Source organism: Gorilla gorilla, chromosome 7 (genome assembly GCF_029281585.2).
Source record: "Gorilla gorilla gorilla isolate KB3781 chromosome 7, NHGRI_mGorGor1-v2.1_pri, whole genome shotgun sequence".
NCBI classification, from domain to species: domain Eukaryota; kingdom Metazoa; phylum Chordata; class Mammalia; order Primates; family Hominidae; genus Gorilla; species Gorilla gorilla.
Window position 1 is genome coordinate 37,402,643 of NC_073231.2, and position 14,003 is coordinate 37,416,645.

A 14,003-nucleotide genomic window follows, 5' to 3' on the forward strand; every position below is an offset into this window, starting at 1 on the left:
CATCTCTACTAAAAATACCAAAATTAGCCAGCCAGTGGTTCACACTTATAGTTCCAGCTACTCCGGAGGCTGAGGCATGAGAATCGCTGGAACCTGAGAGGCGGAGGTTGCAGTGAGCTGAGAATGCCTGAGTGACAGAGCAAGACTCTGTCTCAAAAAAAAAAAAAAAAAAAAGAGGACTGAAAATTAAGAGGAAAAATAATTATATTGAACAACAACAACAAACAAAATAAAAATCCAGCTCTTTCAAATTGAATAAAATGTAAACTTATATTTCTCGTTCTGTCTTTAACACTTTTACATGCAATACATTTTTATTTACTCAAAAATTTATTTTGTTTAATGCTCATCTTCCATTTATAAGTAAGATTCAATTATGAAGAGTGGAAACATTTTAAATACATATTCCAATAAATGAATTGGCTAAATATATTTGGATGAATTTTGGTGGGTACATAATGCAAATACACTTCATTTTGTGAACTTTCGAAATATAGTTCTACCATTCTGCCTTGAATTGTTTCTAATGATAAGTTGTCTGTTATTTTAATTTTGTATCTCTGTACATAATGTGTATTTTTCCTCTGGTTGCTTTAAAGATTTTTTTCTTCATCACTGATTTTCAGAAAATTAATTATTTGTATCTCTGTAGTCTTCTTCAAGTGTCTTCTTCTTGATGCTCATTAAAATTCTTTCATCTGTGGCTTTATGGTTTTCATTAAATTTTGAAATAGTCTTAGCCATTAGTTATTTTGGAGGGGATTCCAATTATACTTATTTTAGACCATTTTATAATGACCACTTGATATTTCAGACCACTCACCGATTGTCTATTTTGATTAGTATTTTTTTCTTTGTGTTTCATTTCAAATTGTTTCTGTTTGTAGGCCTTTATGTTCCCTAACTTTAATCCTGCAGTGTCTCATTTGGTGGGTATATTCCATCTCAGACAATATTTTTTATCAATATTAATTCAGTATGACTCATATATATCCTCTATTTCTCATGAGGTACATGTTTTTCTATCTTTGAACAAATCAAACTTATTATAAGAATACACTTGCCTACTATTTCTAACATTTGCCTAATTTCTGGTTTTCCTGCTGCCCTGCATCCCCAATTCTTTTTTTCTTTCTTCTTTATAAAATAGCATTGTGTTTTATGCTGCTATAACATAATACCAGAGCCTGGTAATTTATGGTAAACAGAAATTTATTTGACTTACAGCTCTGGAAGCTGGGAAGTCTGAGGTCAAGGAGCTGTATCTGGTAAGGGCCTTCTTGCCATGTTCACAACATGGTGGGAAGCATCATGTGGGCAAGTGAACACATGAACACAAAGGAAAAGGGGACTGAGTGCTCCATTTTATTAAAAAAACTCACTTCTGAGATAATTAACCTACTCCTACACTAATGGCATAAATCCATTCACTTCACCCACAGGGCCTAATCACTTTTCACTAGGTTCCAGCTTCCAGCACTGTTGCATTGTAAACTAAGTTTCCAACACAGGCTTTTGGGGGCACCTATTCAAACCAGGTGGCAAGTATTATACATGTTTTCTTTATATTTTAAAGGATTATTTTTTATTATAGAGTTTGTTGTGGAATGTAATTGAATTAATAAATACAGTTTGATTCTTTTGAGGCTGTCTTTTATCATTGCTAGAGAGGTCCAGAGCTGACTTTAGGGCTAAAATGATAAGAAGGCAATACCATTGTGAGTATACTACTCAGTTTCTCATATATTATGAAGTTTTTCCCACTCTGGCTATTTGGAATTACAAACTTTTCCTGTCCCTAGGGATTTTACGCATGTTTCTGGAGAAGCTTTTACTGCTGTTAGAATGTTTTTCATACACGTGTTAGTACTGCATTGAAAACTGCAGTAGAATCATCTGTGTCCAGAGTGTATATGCACTTGCATTTTCTCTCTCTCTGGTTCTCTCTCTGTCTCTGTCTCTGTCTCTCTCTCTCTCTCTCTGTCTCTTCCTCATTAAATTACTCCATGCATTCTGCCTTGGCCTTCCAGAACTCTTAAACTCTGTTTCCTAAACTCAAGGAAACATCTGGATCATCTCAAATTCCTCTTCCATTCACATTGCTATCTGGAAATTATCTCTAGGAAGAAAGCTAGCATAATTGTAGGGCTTGCCTTATTTCCCTTCTCCTTTCACTAATATTGTGACACTGGCCACTTTTCAATATCTGAACACTGTCTTTTAAAAATATTCTAGCTGTTTTGTTTAATGTCAAAGAGTAAATTGAGTCCCTTATTGTTTTATCATGGATGAAAGCAAAAGTGTATCCATTTCTTTGAATTAATTTGATTTCTTTTAAAACTATTTTTTTTAGTTTTCTAGAACTAAATTGTACATTTATATAAGAATAAAATGTTTAAAGTTAGGAAATTCTAAAGCTATGATGAAATAAGTTGTTTCTGGTAAACTGTGTTCAGCTCCTGTGGTTACAGGCAGGTATGTGTTACATATTCCTCCCTGTACAATTTCAGCAACCAAGTGGTATATTACTGTAAAAACAAGTTCCTGACCAAAGTCAAATTCACAGATAAATGTTTATTAAAGAGCAGCTCACACATGATCTGTAGTGCAGGAGAAACTCCACTCTTTATTCCCAGGTTACTGACAGAAACATTACACAATAAGTTCTTATGAAAGTAGATGCAACCATGACTTTAAAACAGGAAAGGTAGACCTTCTTACGTAAGTGTCCTGGCCTCTATCTAAAATTAGAGAAGAATACATTTTGTGATTCAGAGATTTCCTCTGATGTTGAGTCACTAAGATAATGTGAATCAGCAAAGAGATCGAGCTGGGCACCATGGCTCATGCCTGTAATTCCAGCACTTTGGGAGGCCAAGGCAGGAGGATTGCTTGAGTTTGGGAGTTCAAGACCAACTTGGGTGACATAATGAAGCCCCTGTCTCTACAAAAATTTTTTTTAATTAGCTGGATGTGGTGGCATGCACCTATAGACCCAGCTACTTGGGAGGCTGAAGCAGGAGGATCTCATGAGCCTAGGAGTTCAAGGCTGCAGTGAGCTGTGATCATGCCACTGCATGCCAGCCTTGGTAACAGAGTGAGATCCTCTCTCAGGAAAAAAAAAAAAAAAAAGATGCAGAGGGAGTAGCTAACAGTGTGATATGAAATTCAGATGAGTGTGGAGTTCCAGAATCCAGAAGTGCTAACATAATACTGTCTGTCACCAACCCTCTGCTTTATCTTGACAAAACATTAGTCAGGCATCTCTCTTTCACACAGGCCCTTGAACTTTAGCTTGCTCCTCTTGTCAGCTTATCTTGTGTGCTTGCTAATGATAGAAGACAAATTTTCTGTGAAACCAGGATTATGCTCCCTTTTGGTTACTCAACTTCTCCTTAAAAGTTTCTGCTAAGCATTATCTCTCCTTACAAAAAGAACCTTTTTCTTTTTTTATTTTCACATGATTGCAGATTTATGAGATAAGAATATTCTGCCTATTGCAATATTCTTTTTGAAGAAAGTCTCTTCTTATCTAAGTCTGAATTTGTCTTTATTTGACAGTTGTCTTTATGTGTAATTCAATGTCACACATATATGTGCATATAAAAGATAGTAAGAAGTTGTACCAGTATGGTATGGCACTGAATAAATATGTGTATCACTCACATGCTTATCACCAGCACCAAAATGAGCTGGGCATTTTTCAAGATCAAAGATCCATCAACTACTGGCCACAACACAGTGGGTGAGTTTGTTTCTGTGTATTGATGCATTCACAGTTGCCAGCAACACTGTAAGGCCAGAGACTATGTGCCACAGAGACTGTTGCTGGCCAGGCTTAGGCCAGCAAGCCTAAGATATTTACTGTCTGACACTTTATGAAAATATTTGCAATGCCTGTTTTAGATACTAGATACAGCCAGAAACAATACAAAGTTTTCTAATCTCACAGAGATTATGGTCCTCTTTTGTGGCACCTATACAATTTTTATATAAAACAATTATTTTCTTGAGTGGTTCCTAAAATATGGTGTGAGTCAGGTGGGTGTAGGAAGCATGCCCATTCATCTGTGTATTCCTAAACATCAAGCTGAATGCTTATTAAATACTAATCCTTTTGTTTGTCAAAGAAAGGAAAGGAAGAAGGAAGAAAATAATTTTTTTCAAGTATGTATTGATCAACTTAATATCCATCGGGTAATTTTATTGGTAACTTATGTTTTTGTTGAATAAAATATGGTTTGTTATAGTTGTGAGTGCTTCTAAGGTACTCACATCAACATTATAGCATGACTGTAATAATTTCTGTGTTCTGTGAATTTGACGGTAGAAACTTTTTTCTCATTATTTATATTTACCAGTTATTTCATGACTTTTTAAAAAAAGATTTTGGGACTGTATATTATTTTCCTACAGATGTGTTCAAAGGTAAATAATTCATTGCATTTTAAATTATATTTTATGACTTGTATTTGTTCATTGTGTTTAATTTTGCTTCCACTGCAATATTTTTAAGCATTTTAATACAAATTATTTGGGGTCTTTACCAGAGACGAGTATCATGTAATATTAATAATGTCATTAAAAACCCAATAAATCATTAAATATAATGCCATTAGAGATGAAATAAGTAAAAATACATCTTTTTAAAAATCTTCATTATGGTGTAGAAGACGCCCATAAATTTATGGGTTTTTATGCAAAAGTTTCATGATAGTGCTCTAGGGTCAACTTCCTAATTACATTTTTTGTAATACTAATATTAAAATCAATTTACATTCCATGGGAATTTACCAACTAGTATTGGAGAGAAGAGGCCTTAAGCAGGATAGTACCTAAGGTATGTCAAACTGGGATAATAATTTGCTGAAGATAATTGATGAAAAATCGAGAGTTGAGGGTATCTCACAAATTAATGAAAAAAGTTAAACTTACTGCTGTAATTTCCAGATAGCAGACAGATTAAATATTAAATGTATTTAAGTTACTGATTTTAGTATTTTTGAAAACATTAAATCATTCTTTAATTTTCATTAATTTTAATTTAAATTTTTGTCACATTATGAAATGTGACCTCTTTTAAAATGCAGAAGGCAATACGACGTCAGTAACAACAATGACTAAAGTTTCTCTCTCATCTCTTCCTCAACACTTTCCTTTTCAGAGAAGAAAATAACTTAGAAGTGTGCATTTATTTGTGTGTGTGTGTGTGTGTGTTTGTGTGTATGTGTGTGTGTGTTGAAATTTATCTCTGTATGTTGATAAAACAAAAAGAATTCTTACATATCCTTATTCTTTACTTGTAAACATTTAAGTGATTTTTTTAATAGGAGATAAAAATTTTTATCTCACTTTCAAACACACATTTTTCTTCATCCATCCTCCACATAAAATTACATCTTCGGTTCTGGTTAAATTCATATTCAGTATTTTGATTATTATAATGATATTAAATTCCAGCAGTTCTATAGTTACATTCTCCTCCTTGAATAACTTTTATTTTTACTGGAGTTAGTCTTTATATTTTCCTTTTGTTTATTTTATTTTTGTGTTATCTTTGCTAATTCATTTCCAACTCTATAAGATATTGTGATTTAATATCCTACAAGCTTTAAAGCAGAAACATAATTTTATTTCATACCCCTTTCTTAAGCCCTCTAATGTCTTGCTCCGTTTCAAATGCTTTGCTCTCTAGAACTTGCTGTCCTGCTCTTCAAGAACAGCAGGACAGTATTTGTCAATATTCTATATTTGTCAGTATTCTAGGGATTTGTCAGTATTCTAGGGATTTTTGTGTGTGTGTGATCTCCCTTCTTCTCTTTCTCTCTCTTGTTTAGTTACACATATTTGGAAGAACACATTATTTCAGAATTTTGTGAAGCTGTACGGATGGTAAGTGTGACATTATACATGACAACATTTATTATATTATCACATTTGATTATGTGGCCAGCAATATAAGTCATATTTGAAAAAAAGCATTTCTACTCAGAATGATAAAAACAATTCATCTTTGTATTAGTGAGGATTCTCCAAAGAAACAATCAAATAGAATGTGTGTGTGTGTGTGTGTGTGTGTGTGTGTGTGTCTGCGTCTGTGTGTCTGGTGTTGACTCATGAGATATTGGCTCATATGAAGGATTCGTTCATGAGGTTATGGAAAACAAGAAGTTCCACAATCTGCCATCTTCAAACTGGAGAACCAGGAAAGCCATTGGTGTAGTTAGAAGGCCTGGGAAGCTGGAAAGCTAATAACATAGATTCTATTCTGACTCTGAATGCCTGAGAACCAGGAGCACGGAACGTGTGAGATCAGTGAATACAATCTTCCTCCACCTTTCTGTTGTATTCACACCCTGAACTGATTGGATGAGACCTACCCACATTTGGGAGAGCAATTCTCTTTACTCTGTCTAGTGATTCAAATGATAATCTCTTCCAGAAACATCCTCATAGACACATGCAGAAATCATATTTAACCAGGTATCTAGGCATAGCATGATCCAGTTAAGTAACAAATGAAGCTACTATCACAATTGTCTTCCAGATCCCAGTGACTCTATTTGTTTTTTGTTGAGAACTCAATTTGATTTTTCAGTTCTTGTAATAGGACTTGTTTTGTTTCTGTGAGCTGTTAGAATCTTATTATCTGAAACATTTAAAAATCAGATAATTATGTGCTTTGGCATTAGGTTTTTAAAATTTGTTGTGCAAAGTAATTAGATTGTATTTTCAATTTGGAGATTCATAAATATTAGATCTAGAAAACATTTCTGTTACTTTCTTGATCATTTTTTTCATTCTTTCTGGAATGGCTGTAAGTCAGATTTTGCATTTCCTAAATTGTTTTCCTAGTTTTTATAGCCTTCTCTTTTTAAATTTTACTTTTTTAACTTTTATTTTAGATTCAAGGGTACAAGTGCTGGTTTGTTATATAGGTAAATTGCATGTCACGGGGCTTTGGTGTACCCAGTAGGTTACAGACACTATGCTTATGACACAGGTACTAAGCATAGTATCTGATAGGTGGTTTTTTATCTTTACTCTCCTCCCAGCCTACACCCTGAATTAAACCTCAGTGTCTTTTGTTCCCTTCTTTGTGTCCATGTGTACTCAATGTTTATCTCCCACTTATAAGTGAGAACATGCAGTATTTGGTCTTCTTTTCCTGCATTAATTCGCTTCAGATAATGGCCTACAGCTCCATGTTGGTGCAAAGGACATAATCTCATTTTTTTTTGTATGTCTACATAGTATTACATGGTGTATGTGTACCAGATTTTCCTTCTCCAGTCCACCAGTGATGGGCTCCTAAGTTGATTCCATGTCTTTGCTATTGTGAATAGTACTGCAATGAACATAGGAAGGCATGTATCTTTTTGGTAAAATGTTTTATTTCCATTGAGTATATGCCCAGTAATGGAATTGCTGGGTCAAATGGTAGTTCTGTTTTAAGTTCCTTGAGAAATCTCCAACCTGTTTTCCACAGAGACTGAACTGTTTTACATTCCCACCAACAGTGTATAAGCATTCAGTTTTCTCCATAGACTCATCACCATATTACTTTTTGACTTCTTAGTAATAGCCACTCTGACTGGTGTGAGATGGTATCTCATTGTGGTTTTGATTTTTATTTCTCTAATAATTAGTGATGTTAAGCATTTTTCATTAAGCTTGCTGGGCATGTTTATGTCTTCTTTTGAGAAGTGTCTGTTTATGTCTTTGCTCACTTTTTAATGAGATTGTTTGCTTTTTCAGGTAAATTTATTTATGTTCCTTATAGATTCTGGATATTAGACCTTTGTTGGATACATAGTTGCAAATATATTCTCCCATTTGGTAGGTTATCTGTTTACTGTGTTGATAGTTTCTTTTACTGTGCAGAAGCTTTTTAGTTTAATTAGGCCCTATTTGTCAATTTTTGTTTTTGTTGCAATTGCTTTTTGTGTTTTCTTCATGAAATCTTTGCCAGGGCCTATGTCCAGAATGGTATTTCCTAGGCTATTGATAGGGAGAGGAAGCAGAGAAATTCTAGGCAGAAAAGGGCAGATCCCTAACAAACCGCCACCCTCAAGCCTGAAACTGCAGCCCAAAGTGAGAACTTACATCCTTGTTTCTCTACTTGAATGTTGCCTTTTCCAAAACCACCCAAAAACTTGCTAACTCTTTACCTCTACCTATCTTGATTTTGTTTCAGAAACATCGGTGGCACAATTATGCTTGGGGGAATATAAAATCTTTTTTAGATGTAACAAAAATGCATAAAACCTTACGTTTTTCCAAGAAGATTAATTACCATCCTAACATCATTAGTCTCCCTGCTATATTGCCAGTAAAGACCTTAACTTCTTGAATAATGCATTGCTAAACAGATTTTATAGAAATACCATTTAAACAGTGAAACAAAGTTTGGTCAGCAAAATATTTTGCTAGAGAAAGCTGTATAGGAAAATGGAATATTTCTTTTCTATAGATGGAAGAGAGTCGTTTCTGTGCAGTGACATGCTAGATTCACATGACAGACAGCTTCTCATTTTATTTCAAAGCTAACCTGGTTAATTAATAGATTCTGCTAAGTGTGGTCTCCGTTGTATACAGTGACAGAGAAAAGCAAAACAGCAAAAATAGGAAGAGTCAGCATTAGATGATGTACGCAAAGGTGGTGGGGCATTTTTGGTAGAGTATATTCTAAATCTCCAGGAATTCCATGCCAGTTTGACTATTTTAACAAAATAAGCTAGGAAACAATTTACTCCCTAAATGCTTACTTTCCAAACCTATTTTATTTGGATTCTATCATCATAAATAAGTTTAGCTGGTTTGGAAAAAGTACCACAATTCTCTTATCATGTTGTGTTAATTATCTGGTTGTATGGCTTCTCTAAATAAGGTTCATTGTCAAACACCATTATTTCAGAGCTGCTTTTATCTATATGACAACAGTTGTGCATGTGCATAATTTTAATAGAACTGAAATACCCGGCCACATCCAATTGGCCATGATATATGCATAAGAGCATGCTTTGTAGCATAGCCTTAAAATACTTTTTTTTTTTCTTCTGAAAACCCTGTTGAAAATTAGAGTCACCTACTTGTTGCATCTTACTCAATTTGACTATGGAGCATGTAGATAACCCACAATATACAGGGGCTTTTTGTATAGTCTGTAATAAATTAATTAAAAATTCTTCAGTACTTAATGGTTAGCATAGAGAAAATTTGTCACTTTTTTCACTAGTTCAGTTATTAAGCACACACATGTATTGTACATGTGCTTAATTCTGTGTTTTCTCTCTGTTAGTAACATATGCTTACTGATTTGCTTTTTTTATTATGAAAATTGCCTACATAATCTAGAGCAGTTCTTATATGTGTTCTGTCTATAAAATGTTCAATTTATCAACAAACTCTGATTAAATACAAAGCTTAGCATTTGGATTATCTCTTCTTACTAAATGTAATAGATTTGATTAATTAAACACTGGGTCAGAGAGATTTACAATTGCTCAATTTATTTGTTTTTTCTAAATAAAGGACAAATACATCAAATCGATTAATGCAGATATTCCTGTTTTCCTTATAATAACTAATAAATAGCTTAGTTACAATCAAATAAAGAAATGAAAATATTTTTGATAGTTTCACCTTCATAGTGGTATAAAATCACGTTTTATCATTCACCTCATAGATATATATCATTTGCAGAATATTTGAATATAGAAATAATGAAACTGTTTTTTTCTCATTCTTCCTTTATTCTCAACTACACTCCATCAATAAAGAAGACTCCAACTTACTTTAGATTCATTAATATTTGAATTATCATTAACAAAGTATTAATGTCGGCTACAACAATATATTTCCTAAGGTTTATCTGTTTGGGGACAACTGATAAATATTTGGCATCTGATGGTAATAGAAGGTTGTTAACAGACATGATTAAATGAGAGGTGAAAAGCAGATATTAAAGTGCTTATAGTACAATAATACTATTTTTATAAGAAATGTACACAGCTGAAACTTTTATTCCCCTACAGAACAGGTGCCTTCAAACTGTTTCGTCATTAGAAATATTTATACATTCTAAGCTCATCGAAAAGAGAAGTGGATTCAGTACAAACTTATTATGTGTCAAGTATACTTTCAACCCTGGTAGGATGGATAATATTCCTAGGACACATCCCTTGATATTATTAACCTTATAAGACTATTGAATAGGGGTGAATATATTCTAATGTTTTACAATATGGCATCAAATATCTGCTCCTCAAGAAAGCATTCCTCTTATTTGACATTTATTCTCCTTAGAGACTAAATTGTCTTTGATATAAATTTTGCCACATTTTATTATAATGGTCTAAGTCCTTCATTTGAAATGCTCTATATTCTCTTCACACTTTGTGCCAGTTATCAATTTATTGCCTCTCAGCTACAAATTTACTCTTTACTACCTGTTCTGCAATAATGGACCACTGCCATATGTACACACAATAAATCTTCCATCTAGCCTTCCTGAAAGGGCTGTGGCCATTTACAGGAGTGACTGCATAGGGGAAAATAAAATGAGCAGAACTTTTGGAGATTACGAGGCCCTGACTTTGAATGAACACTAATTTGTGGGGACCCAAAATTGCACTGTGGTCCACCAGAGAGGGAACATAAAGTGCTCTGGTGATAGATGGAGACTGAGGTCAAACTCACAGTGGGCCCAGTGGGTCCAGAGGTCTATACTGTGTTTTTCACTCCAGTACCTGAATCTGTAATTTGGATAGGCATGTTTAGTCACTGGAAAAATCCCCACAGTGGCTTCATGACTCGCTGGATAAAAGGGCATTGGCGTAGCTAAAAGTGATTTATTTTTTAAAAAACTGACAAGACTCTATCAGCTTAAAAAGTATTACCAACTGATGTTCACTGCATTAGGGATACAAGAGATGAGAAAAAAAAATATTACTAAGATTTGTTGTATGTACACCAATGATGGTAACTCTATTAATGATAGTCCCATTAAATACTGTGTCTCTGACTAAATATATGAAAAAAAAAATAATCGTAGATGTAGGTGTGTGGTCTTCTCTTTCAGCAATCCCAAAGTTATCTGAATGTTGTGGCTGCATTTCGAATTGTATTAAAGAGCCCCACCACTAATGTCCATTTGACAATATGACATGAGACCAAAGCAGTAAATAGTGAGCTGAAACCCAAGCTGGAGAACAGATATAGCCCATTGTCTAAGATTATTAGAACACTGAAGGAGTATTACGATTTTTCTGGGAGTGGGGGCAGAGAGAGTACAAATTATGCCAGCAAAACTACATTGGTGAATGGTTGTATTAGTGTGTTTTCACAGTGCTATAAAGAACTTCCTGAGACTGGGTGGTTTATGAAGAAAAAAGTTTTAATTGGCTGACAGTTCCACATGGCTGGGGAAGCCTCAGGAAACTTACAATCATGGTGGAAGGTAAAGGGGAGGCAAGGACCTTCTTCATAAGGCGACGAGAGAGAGAGTGAGGAGGGAACTGCCAAACACTTTTAAACCACCGGATCTTGTGAGAACTATCTCACCATCATAAGAACAGCATGGGGGAATCCACCCCCCATGATACAGTCACCTCCCACCAGGTCCCTCCCTTGATGTGTGGGGATTACAATTCGAGATGAGATTTGAGTGGGGACATAGAGCCAAACAATACTAATAGTAAACAATAAATGTTTGAACAGGTATGTTGTGTGTGTGTGTGTGTGTATATATATATACACATGCACATATATATAAGCACACGAAACAATGAAAGAAGAAATACATAATTTATAAAGTGACCATGAGTGCTAGCAATGTGGAAAGATTTGCAATTTGCAATATGGAGTTTGTTGTAAATGTCTTTGAGCTGGTGACATTGGGGAACAAATAAATTAGAGAGGAACTTATTTAAGTAACAGTTTTTTTGTTTGGACTTTTACTTTGTAAAGAGGGAAATAATATTATTGGAGCAAAGCCAACTTAGGTATGGGGAGAAAGTCAGCACAATATTGATTCCTTCCCAAGGATAAACATTTTGAGGCAAACAACAGTTTTCCTTTTAAACATCTTAGGTGGTAGTTTCCAAGCCTCACAAGTGCAGGTTCCAATTTACTTTTTTCCATGAAAGAGTGTTCAATTTAGGAAATTGTCCTAAAAAAGAGTTAAACGAAAAGCAATTTGACAAAAGCATACAAACAAATCCTGAGATTATTTTGTTAATTATGAGTTTCACATAAGCAGCAAAAGAAAATGTGGCAGAAATCACAACATAGCAGGCTATAGAAATCACCATAAATTGTTAAAATCTAAATACTTTATACCTTATTGAAGAATATCAAATTTCAATGACAACTCTCATAAATTCGATATTAAGTGATACAATAAGTATATTAAAACATACTGTTGAACTTTTTTTTTTGTGGAGCATAGATTTAAAATGTTAAAGACATTGTTTTACCAAAGAAAATTCAAGAACACAGAATTCTCCCTAGCTAGTAGTCTGATTCATCTGATTAATTATCTAAAATTTTAAGGAAATTGTTTTTTCTATCACAGTATTTAAACCTCGCAATAAATAGTGAGCCTCATTATTAGAATCAATAGCTAACCTATTGATTCTGATGAATCCTGTGGTGATTAAAATGCATTAAATAATCTTTAATGCATATAAGGAGCTTTTGAATTTCTAATGTAAATTTGAATTCAAAAAACTTAAACTTTGATGTGGTAGAAATGAACTCATTTTAGAAATTCTAAAATAGGTTTTAATATTTACTGCTTTTAATTTCTTGGTGAAGTTCAATGCACAGGCTATAGTATTAAGTTTCAAAAAACTATTGTAAGGAAAATAGATATATACCCACAAATTCTATAATAAATCCAAGGGTTTATGTAACATAAATTAAAATATCATTGTTTTAGAATACCTATTATGGTGTTATTTTATTTTGTATACATAAAAAGGCATTTTAAATATAGCTGATAGTTTATATTTATTAAGATATAAGACTTAACTATATGCTTTTCTCATTATAACATGTCATTGTCCATGAAATTGCTTAAATATTAATACAATATAATAATGGTTTGTCCTTGTTTACTACATTACCAAATATATTCATCAGTGTTAGTGTTTAGCGGATAGCATGTATTTTAAATACAACTGTAGAAAGTGAATTTATTTAAACCCTACAATCTGAAAAATAATGGCGCAAATACATATAATTCTTACAAGATGCAATGAGCATACATTTTTAATTGAGACAGAAAAGCTGATTTAAATGGTCATAATTAAATGGTCATAATTTAAACTTTTTAACTGAGTATTTTCATTGACATCTTCTGCAAAATTAGTTCATGTGTAGTTCTCAGATTTCCACAGCTCCAAGTCAAAACTAATTAAACTTAGGTTAGAAAGCCACAATTGAAATTGTTAGCTTAATTGGTTATTTGATAATTAAATATTTTACAAAAATGTGTTCTGAAGTTTTCCTTTCACCTAGTTTGAATATATCACTGATGTTTTATTAGTTTGTTATATTAAAGAAGTGACATTTTAATGTATAATTTTGGTATGTATAAACCTAAAATAGATTATTTTATAAATGAGATAATTATTCTATGCAGAAAAGAGGTGTCGAAAGTAATGAATTGTCATGAATAAATCACTAGAGTTAGATCTATAATCAACATTAAATATAGAAACAAATGTGGGGAAAGAATAAAATCATGTAGATCCCTGATATAACACCCTAATTTAGTAATGTTAATGTGCAGATGGAAACAATAAGCTCATTTTCTGAAACATTTAATTTTGAACTAATTTTAGGCTTGCAGAAAAGTTGTGTAAATATTACATGGAGTATTCATATATTCCTCACCAGCTTCACCTAATGTTAGCAACTTATATGATTATATGTAATTATCAGGAAGAAGAAATTAATATTGGTACAATATTAGTAACTAAAATGGAAACGTCATT

The 14,003-nt window shown here is 33.3% G+C and overlaps 1 long non-coding RNA gene across 1 annotated transcript in view; it reads right to left on the minus strand.

Annotated features, from left to right (window-relative positions):
* Window positions 1-2,601: 2,601 nt before the first annotated feature.
* Window positions 2,602-14,003, minus strand: part of LOC109028011 (uncharacterized) — a 49,951-nt gene continuing 38,549 nt past the window's right edge. The window contains exons 3-4 of the long non-coding RNA XR_002007063.3: window positions 3,215-3,328; window positions 2,602-2,741 (exon numbers count right to left, since the gene is read on the minus strand). This is a non-coding gene — a long non-coding RNA (uncharacterized lncRNA). The remainder of the gene's footprint in view (window positions 2,742-3,214; window positions 3,329-14,003) is intronic.